The sequence below is a fragment of the Nothobranchius furzeri genome, unplaced genomic scaffold (assembly GCF_043380555.1).
Source record: "Nothobranchius furzeri strain GRZ-AD unplaced genomic scaffold, NfurGRZ-RIMD1 Scf116, whole genome shotgun sequence".
Taxonomy (NCBI): Eukaryota; Metazoa; Chordata; class Actinopteri; order Cyprinodontiformes; family Nothobranchiidae; genus Nothobranchius; species Nothobranchius furzeri.
In genome coordinates this window covers 20,001-30,000 of record NW_027223132.1, presented here as the reverse complement: position 1 = coordinate 30,000, position 10,000 = coordinate 20,001, and positions in this window count along the sequence as shown.

Sequence of the window (10,000 nt, the reverse complement as noted above, 5' to 3'; positions counted from 1 at the left end):
GTGGAGCACTTGGGTCGGACTAGGGAGGCTGTGTCGTGCCCCCTGGAGGTCTAAAGGATGACCAGTAGTTGTGGTTCTCGCCCCGGGACTTGGGTCAGAGAATAGCCCAAGTGGGACACTTGTGTCGGACTAGGGAGGCTCTGCCGTGCCCCCTGGAGGTCTAAAGGATGACCAGTAGTTGTGGTTCTCGCCCCGGGACTTGGGTCAGAGTATAGCCCAAGTGGAGCACTTGTGTCGGACTAGGGAGGCTGTGCCGTGCCCCCTGGAGGTCTAAAGGATGACCATTAGTTGTGGTTCTCGCCCCGGGACTTGGGTCAGAGTACAGCCCAAGTGGAGCACTTGCGTCGGACTAGGGAGGCTGTGCCGGGCCCCCTGGAGGTCTAAAGGATGACCAGTAGTTGTGGTTCTCGCCCCGGGCCGTGGGTCTGAGTATGGCCCAAGTGGGACACTTGTGTCGGACTAGGGAGGCTCTGCCGTGCCCCCTTGAGGTCTAAAGGATGACCAGTAGTTGTGGTTCTCGCCCCGGGACTTGGGTCATAGTATAGCCCAAGTGGGACACTTGTGTCGGACTAGGGAGGCTCTGCCGTGCCCCCTTGAGGTCTAAAGGATGACCATGAGGTCAAAAGGATGACCAGTAGTTGTGGTTCTCGCCCCGGGACTTGGGTCAGAGTATGGCCCAAGTGGTGCACTTGTGTCGGTCTAGGGAGGCTGTGCCGGTCCCCCTGGAGGTCTAAAGGATGACCAGTAGTTGTGGTTCTCGCCCCGGGACTTGGGTCAGAGTATAGCCCAAGTGGAGCACTTGTGTCGGACTAGGGAGGCTGTGCCGGGCCCCCTGGAGGTCTAAAGGATGACCAGTAGTTGTGGTTCTCACCCCGGGTCGTGGGTCCGAGTCTGGCCCGAGTAGAGCACTTTGGTCGGCTACCGGGGGGTGTGCCGTGCCCCCTGGAGGTCTAAAGGATGACCAGTAGTTGTGGTTCTCGCCCCGGGACTTGGGTCAGAGTATAGCCCAAGTGGAGCACTTGTGTCGGCCTAGGGAGGCTGTGCCGGGCCCCCTGGAGATCTAAAGGATGACCATGAGGTCAAAAGGATGACCAGTAGTTGTGGTTCTCGCCCCGGGACTTGGGTCAGAGTATAGCCCAAGTGGAGCACTTGTGTCGGCCTAGGGAGGCTGTGCCGGGCCCCCTGGAGGTCTAAAGGATGACCAGTAGTTGTGGTTCTCGCACCGGGACTTGGGTCAGAGTACAGCCCAAGTGGAGCACTTGTGTCGGTCTAGGGAGGCTGTGCCGGGCCCCCTGGAGGTCTAAAGGATGACCATGAGGTCAAAAGGATGACCAGTAGTTGTGGTTCTCGCCCCGGGACTTGGGTCAGAGTATAGCCCAAGTGGAGCACTTGTGTCGGACTAGGGAGGCTGTGCCGTGCCCCCTGGAGGTCTAAAGGATGACCAGTAGTTGTGGTTCTCGCCCCGGGACTTGGGTCAGAGTATAGCCCAAGTGGAGCACTTGTGTCGGCCTAGGGAGGCTGTGCCGGGCCCCCTGGAGGTCTAAAGGATGACCATGAGGTCAAAAGGATGACCAGTAGTTGTGGTTCTCGCCCCGGGACTTGGGTCAGAGTATAGCCCAAGTGGAGCACTTGTGTCGGACTAGGGAGGCTGTGCCGTGCCCCCTGGAGGTCTAAAGGATGACCAGTAGTTGTGGTTCTCGCCCCGGGACTTGGGTCAGAGTATAGCCCAAGTGGAGCACTTGTGTCGGACTAGGGAGGCTGTGCCGTGCCCCCTGGAGGTCTAAAGGATGACCAGTAGTTGTGGTTCTCGCCCCGGGACTTGGGTCATAGTATAGCCCAAGTGGAGCACTTGGGTCGGACTAGGGAGGCTGTGTCGTGCCCCCTGGAGGTCTAAAGGATGACCAGTAGTTGTGGTTCTCGCCCCGGGACTTGGGTCAGAGAATAGCCCAAGTGGGACACTTGTGTCGGACTAGGGAGGCTCTGCCGTGCCCCCTGGAGGTCTAAAGGATGACCAGTAGTTGTGGTTCTCGCCCCGGGACTTGGGTCAGAGTATAGCCCAAGTGGAGCACTTGTGTCGGACTAGGGAGGCTGTGCCGTGCCCCCTGGAGGTCTAAAGGATGACCATTAGTTGTGGTTCTCGCCCCGGGACTTGGGTCAGAGTACAGCCCAAGTGGAGCACTTGCGTCGGACTAGGGAGGCTGTGCCGGGCCCCCTGGAGGTCTAAAGGATGACCAGTAGTTGTGGTTCTCGCCCCGGGCCGTGGGTCTGAGTATGGCCCAAGTGGGACACTTGTGTCGGACTAGGGAGGCTCTGCCGTGCCCCCTTGAGGTCTAAAGGATGACCAGTAGTTGTGGTTCTCGCCCCGGGACTTGGGTCATAGTATAGCCCAAGTGGGACACTTGTGTCGGACTAGGGAGGCTCTGCCGTGCCCCCTTGAGGTCTAAAGGATGACCATGAGGTCAAAAGGATGACCAGTAGTTGTGGTTCTCGCCCCGGGACTTGGGTCAGAGTATGGCCCAAGTGGTGCACTTGTGTCGGTCTAGGGAGGCTGTGCCGGTCCCCCTGGAGGTCTAAAGGATGACCAGTAGTTGTGGTTCTCGCCCCGGGACTTGGGTCAGAGTATAGCCCAAGTGGAGCACTTGTGTCGGACTAGGGAGGCTGTGCCGGGCCCCCTGGAGGTCTAAAGGATGACCAGTAGTTGTGGTTCTCACCCCGGGTCGTGGGTCCGAGTCTGGCCCGAGTAGAGCACTTTGGTCGGCTACCGGGGGGTGTGCCGTGCCCCCTGGAGGTCTAAAGGATGACCAGTAGTTGTGGTTCTCGCCCCGGGACTTGGGTCAGAGTATAGCCCAAGTGGAGCACTTGTGTCGGCCTAGGGAGGCTGTGCCGGGCCCCCTGGAGATCTAAAGGATGACCATGAGGTCAAAAGGATGACCAGTAGTTGTGGTTCTCGCCCCGGGACTTGGGTCAGAGTATAGCCCAAGTGGAGCACTTGTGTCGGCCTAGGGAGGCTGTGCCGGGCCCCCTGGAGGTCTAAAGGATGACCAGTAGTTGTGGTTCTCGCACCGGGACTTGGGTCAGAGTACAGCCCAAGTGGAGCACTTGTGTCGGTCTAGGGAGGCTGTGCCGGGCCCCCTGGAGGTCTAAAGGATGACCAGTAGTTGTGGTTCTCGCCCCGGGCCGTGGGTCTGAGTATGGCCCAAGTGGGGCACTTGCGTCGGACTGGGGAGGCTCTGCCGCGCCCCCTGGAGGTCAAAAGGATGACCAGTAGTTGTGGTTCTCACCCCGGGTCGTGGGTCCGAGTCTGGCCCGAGTAGAGCACTTTGGTCGGCTACCGGGGGGTGTGCCGTGCCCCCTGGAGCCATGGGAGTGAGCTCCAGCAGACTGGTATTTTTCGGAGAACCAGGCCCACACTCCTCAGACTTTGTGCCCAGGGACAGGCCACCAAAATCGGCCGCGGCTCGTGCACTTTGCCCCTGCGTTTCTCCCAGAACCAGAGCCGGAAAAATCCCAAAATTGATGCCCAGAGATAGTCGACTCTGCCTGGAATAGATTGCCACCCAAACCCGCCAACTCACGCTGGTTTTCCGATGGCCTCACCTACTAACCCGAGCATGGTCATCGCTCGCACCTTCCAAAACCTCCAGGGGCGCAGGCACTTTTCATTTACTGGCCATAAGGCCGACCGCCTTAAGCGTTAAGCGATAAGCGAAAGGCTTAGTTTGGACTTAGTTTTTGGAGCGACGAGGTCGCCGTTTTGTCAATTCTGAACCGATTTTCACGCGGTTTTCGACTGCCTGCGCCTGGGGAGCCGCCCAGAAGCCCCAGGCAGTGTTCTGGGTGGACTTCCGGACCGGTCCGGACCCGGTACCGGCCGGGGGAACCGCACCACGCCTCTCGGGCGTTTCTACACCGATTTTCGCGGGGTTTTCGACTGCATAGACGGGGCCACCTGCTGCAGGGCCCGAGGGAGGGCCTTACTGAGCTGGGTCCGACGCAGGGCCCGGTTCCTGGAGCCCGCTGGGGGGGGGGGGGGTTCTCTAAGGCTCACGGCGGGCTGCTGAGGGGCCGGATCGGATGCAGACAGGCGCTCCTCTGCCCAGGTCTTTGCTCCCCTGCCCCACTAGGAATGGAAGACACACTGCCAACAGCTTCTGGAGGGTGATGGGCCCTGCTGCAGACCAGGTCCGACCCAGGTTTCAGCTATCCCACCCCGCAGGGACTTAAAGACACACTGCCATCAGCTTCTGGAGGCTGCTGAGCTCTACTATAGAGCAGGTCCGACCCAGGTTTCAGCTCCTGCAGCCCACTAGGACTTAAACACACACTGCCATCAGCGTCTGGATGGTGATGGGCCCTGCTGCAGACCAGGTCCGACCCAGGTTTCAGCTATCCCACCCCGCAGGGACTTAAAGACACACTGCCATCAGCTTCTGGAGGCTGCTGAGCTCTACTATAGAGCAGGTCCGACCCAGGTTTCAGCTCCTGCAGCCCACTAGGACTTAAACACACACTGCCATCAGCGTCTGGATGGTGATGGGCCCTGCTGCAGACCAGGTCCGACCCAGGTATCAGCTCCTGCACCCCGCAGGGAATTGAAGACACACTGCCATCAGCTTCTGGAGGCTGCTGAGCTCTGCTATAGACCAGGTCCGACCCAGGTTTCAGCTCCTGCACCCCGCAGGGAACTAAACACACACTGCCATCTGCAACTGGAGGCTGCTGAGCCCTGCTGCAGACCAGGTCCGACCCAGGTTATGGCTCTCCCACCCCCCTGGGACTTAAACACACACAGCCATCAGCTTCTGGATGGTGATGGGCCCTGCTGCAGACCAGGTCCGACCCAGGTTTCAGCTCCTCAACCCCGCAGGGACTTAAACCCACACCGCCATCAGCTTCTGGAGGGTGATGGGCCCTGCTGCGGGCCAGGTCCGACCCAGGTTTCAGCTCTCCCACCCCGCAGGGACTTAAACACACACAGCCATCAGCTTCTGGGGGCTGCTGAGCCCTGCTGCAGACCAGGTCCGACCCAGGTTTCAGCTCTCCCACCCCGCAGGGTCTTTAACACACACACTGCCATCAGCTGCTGGAGGCTGCTGAGCTCCGCTATAGACCAGGTCCGACCCAGGTTTCTGCTCCTGCACCCCGCAGGGAATGAAAGACACACTGCCATCAGCTTCTGGAGGCTGCTGAGCCCTGCTGCAGACCAGGTCCGACCCAGGTATCGGCTCTCCAACCAGGCAGAGACTTAAACACACACACACACACACACACTGCCATCAGCTTCTGGGGGCTGCTGAGCTCTGCTGTAGACCGGGTCCGACCCAGGTTTCTGCTCCTCCACCCCGCAGGGACTTAAACACACACTGCCACCAGCTTCTGGAGGGTGATGGGCCCTGCTTTAGACCAGGTCTGACCCGGGATATAGCTCTCCCACCCCGCAGGGACTTAAACACTCACTGCCATCAGCTGCTGGAGGCTGCCGAGCTCTGCTGCAGACCAGGTCCCACCCAGGTTTCTGCTCCTGCACCCCGCAGGGACTTAAACACACACTGCCACCAGCTTCTGGAGGGTGATGGGCCCTGCTGTGGACCAGGTCCGACCCGGATATCAGCTCTCCCACCAGGCAGGGACTTAAACACACACTGCAATCAGCTGCTGGAGGCTGCTGAGCTCTACTATAGACCAGGTCCGACCCAGGTTTCAGCTCTCCCACCAGGCAGTGACTTAAAGACACACTGCCATCAGCTGCTGGAGGCTGCTGAGCTCTTCTATAGACCAGGTCCGACCCAGGTTTCAGCTCTCACACCAGGCAGGGACTTAAACACACACTGCCATCAGCTGCTGGAGGCTGCTGAGCTCTGCTATAGACCAGGTCCGACCCAGGTTTCAGCTCTCCCACCAGGCAGGGACTTAAAGACACACTGCCATCAGCTGCTGGAGGCTGCCGAGCCCTGCTGCAGACCATGTCCGACCCAGGTTTCAGCTCTCCCACCAGGCAGGGACTTAGAGGCACGCTGCCATCAGCTTCTGGAGGCTGCTGAGCTCTGCCATAGACCAGGTCCGACCGAGGTTTCAGCTCTCCCACCCCGCAGGGACTTAAACACACACTGCCATCAGCTGCTGGAGGCTGCTGAGCTCTGCTATAGACCAGGTCCGACCCGGGATATAGCTCTCCCACCCCGCAGGGACTTAAACACACACTGCCATCAGCTGCTGGAGGCTGCTGAGCTCTTCTATAGACCAGGTCCGACCCAGGTTTCAGCTCTCCCACCCCGCAGGGACTTGAACACACACTGCCATCAGCTTCTGGAGGCTGCTGAGCTCTGCTATAGACCAGGTCCGACCCAGGTTTCTGCTCCTCCACCCCGCAGGGAATTAAAGACACACTGCCATCAGCTTCTGGATGGTGATGGGCCCTGCTGCAGACCAAGTCCGACCCGGGTTACAGCTCTCCCACCAGGCAGGGAATTAAACACACACTGCCATCAGCTGCTGGAGGCTGCTGAGCTCCGCTATAGACCAGGTCCGACCCGGGTTCCTGCTCCTGCACCCCGCAGGGACCAAAACACACACACTGCCATCAGCTTCTGGAGGCTGCTGAGCTCTTCTATAGACCAGGTCCGACCCAGGTTTCAGCTCTCCCACCAGGCAGGGACTTAAACACACACTGCCATCACCTTCTGCTGGCTGCTGAGCTCTGCTGCAGACCAGGTCCGACCCAGGTTTCAGCTCCTGCACCCCGCAGGGAACTAAACACACACTGCCGTCACCTTCTGCTGGCTGCTGAGCCCTGCTGCAGACCAGGTCCGACCCAGGTTTCAGCTCCTGCACCCCGCAGTGGATTAAAGACACACTGCCATCAGGTTCTGGAGGCTGCTGAGCTCTGCTGCAGACCAGGTCCGACCCAGGTTATGGCTCTCCCACCCCGCAGGGACTTAAACACACACCGCCGTCAGCTTCTGGATGGTGATGGGCCCTGCTGCAGACCAGGTCCGACCCACGTTTCAGCTCTCCCACCCCGCAGGGGATGAAACACACACTGCCATCAGCTTCTGGAGGCTGCTGAGCTCTGCTAAAGACCAGGTCCGACCCAGCTTTCAGCTCTCCCACCAGGCAGGGAGTTAAAGACACACTGTCATCGGCTTCTGGAGGGTGCTGAGCCCTGCTGCACACCAAGTCTGACCCAGGTTTCAGCTCATCCACCCCGCAGGGACCTAAACACACACTGCCATCAGCTTCTGAGTGGTAATGGGCCCTGCTGCAGACCAGGTCCGACCCAGGTTTCAGCTCCTCCACCCCGCCATCACCAGCTGGAGGCTGGCTGCTGCTCCTGCACCCTGCCATCAGCTGCTGGAGGCTTCTGTTCCTCCACCCCGCCATCAGCAGCTGGAGGCTGGCTGCTGGAGGCTGGCTGCTGCTCCTCCACCCCGCCATCACCAGCTGGAGGCTGGTTGCAGCTCCTGCACCCCGCCATCAGCTGCTGGAGGCTGCCTGCAGCCCCTGCACCCCGCCATCAGCTGCTGGAGGCTGGCTGCAGCTCCTGCACACCGCCATCAGCTGCTGGAGGCTGCCTGCAGCTCCTGCACCCCGCCATCAGCTGCTGGAGGCTGGCTGCTGCTCCTGCACCCCGCCAGCAGCTGCTGGAGGCTGGCTGCTGCTCCTCCACCCAACCATCAGCTGCTGGACGCTGGCTGCTGCTCCTGCACCCCGCCATCAGCTGCTGGAGGCTGGCTGCTGCTCCTCCACCACCCAACCATCAGCTGCTGGACGCTGGCTGCAGCTCCTCCACCCCGCCATCAGCTGCTGGTGGCTGGCTGCAGCTCCTTCACCCCGCCATCAGCTGCTGGTGGCTGGCTGCAGCTCCTTCACCCCGCCATCACCAGCTGGAGGCTGGCTGCTGCTCCTGCACCCCGCCATCAGCTGCTGGAGGCTGCCTGCAGCTCCTGCGCCCCGCCATCAGCTGCTGGAGGCTGGCTGCTGCTCCTGCACCCTGCCATCAGCTGTTCGAGGCTGGCTGCAGCTCCTCCACCCCACCATCACCAGCTGGAGGCTGGTTGCAGCTCCTGCACCCCGTCATCAGCAGCTGGAGGCTGCCTGCTGCTCCTGCACCCCGCCATCAGCTGCTGGAGGCTGCCTGCAGCTCCTGCACCCCGCCATCATTTGCTGGAGGCTGGCTGCAGCTCCTGCAACCCGCCATCAGCTGCTGGAGGCTGGCTGCTGCTCCTCCACCCCACCATGACCTGCTGGAGGCTGGCTGCAGCTCCTTCACACCGCCATCAGCTGATGGATGCTGGCTGAACGCTGGAGGCTGGCTGCTGCTCCCACACACCGCCATCAGCTCCTGGAGGCTGGCTGGCTGCTGGAGGCTGTCTGCTGCTGCTCCTCCACCCCGCCATCACCAGCTGGAGGCTGGCTGCTGGAGGCTGGCTGCAGCTCCTGCACCCCACCATCAGCTGCTGGAGGCTGGCTTCTGCTCCTCCACCCCGCCATCAGCTGCTGGGGGCTGGCTGCTGGAGGCTGGCTGCAGCTCCTCCACCCCGCCATCACCAGCTGGAGGCTGGTTGCAGCTCCTGCACCCCGCCATCAGCTGCTGGAGGCTGCCTGCTGCTCCTGCACCCCGCCATCAGCTGCTGGAGGCTGCCTGCACCTCCTGCACCCCGCCATCAGCTGCTGGAGGCTGGCTTCTGCTCCTCCACCCCGCCATCAGCTGATGGAGGCTGCCTGCTTCTCCACCCCGCCATCACTAGCTGGAGGCTGGCTGCTGGAGGCTGGCTGCAGCTCCTCCACCCCGCCATCAGCTGCTGGAGGCTGCCTGCAGCTCCTGCACCCCGCCATCACCAGCTGGAGGCTGGCTTCTGCTCCTCCACCCCGCCATCAGCTGATGGAGGCTGCCTGCTTCTCCACCCCGCCATCACTAGCTGGAGGCTGGCTGCTGGAGGCTGGCTGCAGCTCCTCCACCCCGCCATCAGCTGCTGGAGGCTGGCTGCTGCTCCTGCACCCCGCCATCAGCTGCTGGAGGCTGGCTGCTGCTCCTCCACCCAACCATCAGCTGCTGGACGCTGGCTGCAGCTCCTCCACCCCACCATCAGCTGCTGGACGCTGGCTGCAGCTCCTCCACCCCGCCATCAGCTGCTGGAGGCTGCCTGCAGCTCCTGCACCCCGCCATCAGCTGCTGGAGGCTGCCTGCAGCTCCTGCACCCCGCCATCACCAGCTGGAGGCTGGCTTCTGCTCCTCCACCCCGCCATCAGCTGATGGAGGCTGCCTGCTTCTCCACCCCGCCATCACTAGCTGGAGGCTGGCTGCTGGAGGCTGGCTGCTGCTCCTCCACCCAACCATCAGCTGCTGGACGCTGGCTGCAGCTCCTCCACCCCACCATCAGCTGCTGGACGCTGGCTGCAGCTCCTGCACCCCGCCATCAGCTGCTGGAGGCTGGCTTCTGCTCCTCCACCCCGCCATCAGCTGCTGGAGGCTGCCTGCTGCTCCTGCACCCCGCCATCAGCTGCTGGAGGCTGGCTGCTGCTCCTGCACCCCGCCATCAGCTGCTGGAGGCTGGCTGCTGGAGGCTGGCTGCAGCTCCTCCACCCCACCATCAGCTGCTGGACGCTGGCTGCAGCTCCTCCACCCCACCATCAGCTGCTGGACGCTGGCTGCAGCTCCTGCACCCCGCCATCAGCTGCTGGAGGCTGGGTTCTGCTCCTCCACCCCGCCATCAGCTGACGGAGGCTGCCTGCTTCTCCACCCCGCCATCACTAGCTGGAGGCTGGCTGCTGGAGGCTGGCTGCAGCTCCTCCACCCCACCATCAGCTGCTGGACGCTGGCTGCAGCTCCTGCACCCCGCCATCAGCTGCTGGAGGCTGGCTTCTGCTCCTCCACCCCGCCATCAGCTGACGGAGGCTGCCTGCTTCTCCACCCCGCCATCACTAGCTGGAGGCTGGCTGCTGGAGGCTGGCTGCAGCTCCTCCACCCCGCCATCAGCTGCTGGAGGCTGGCTGCTGCTCC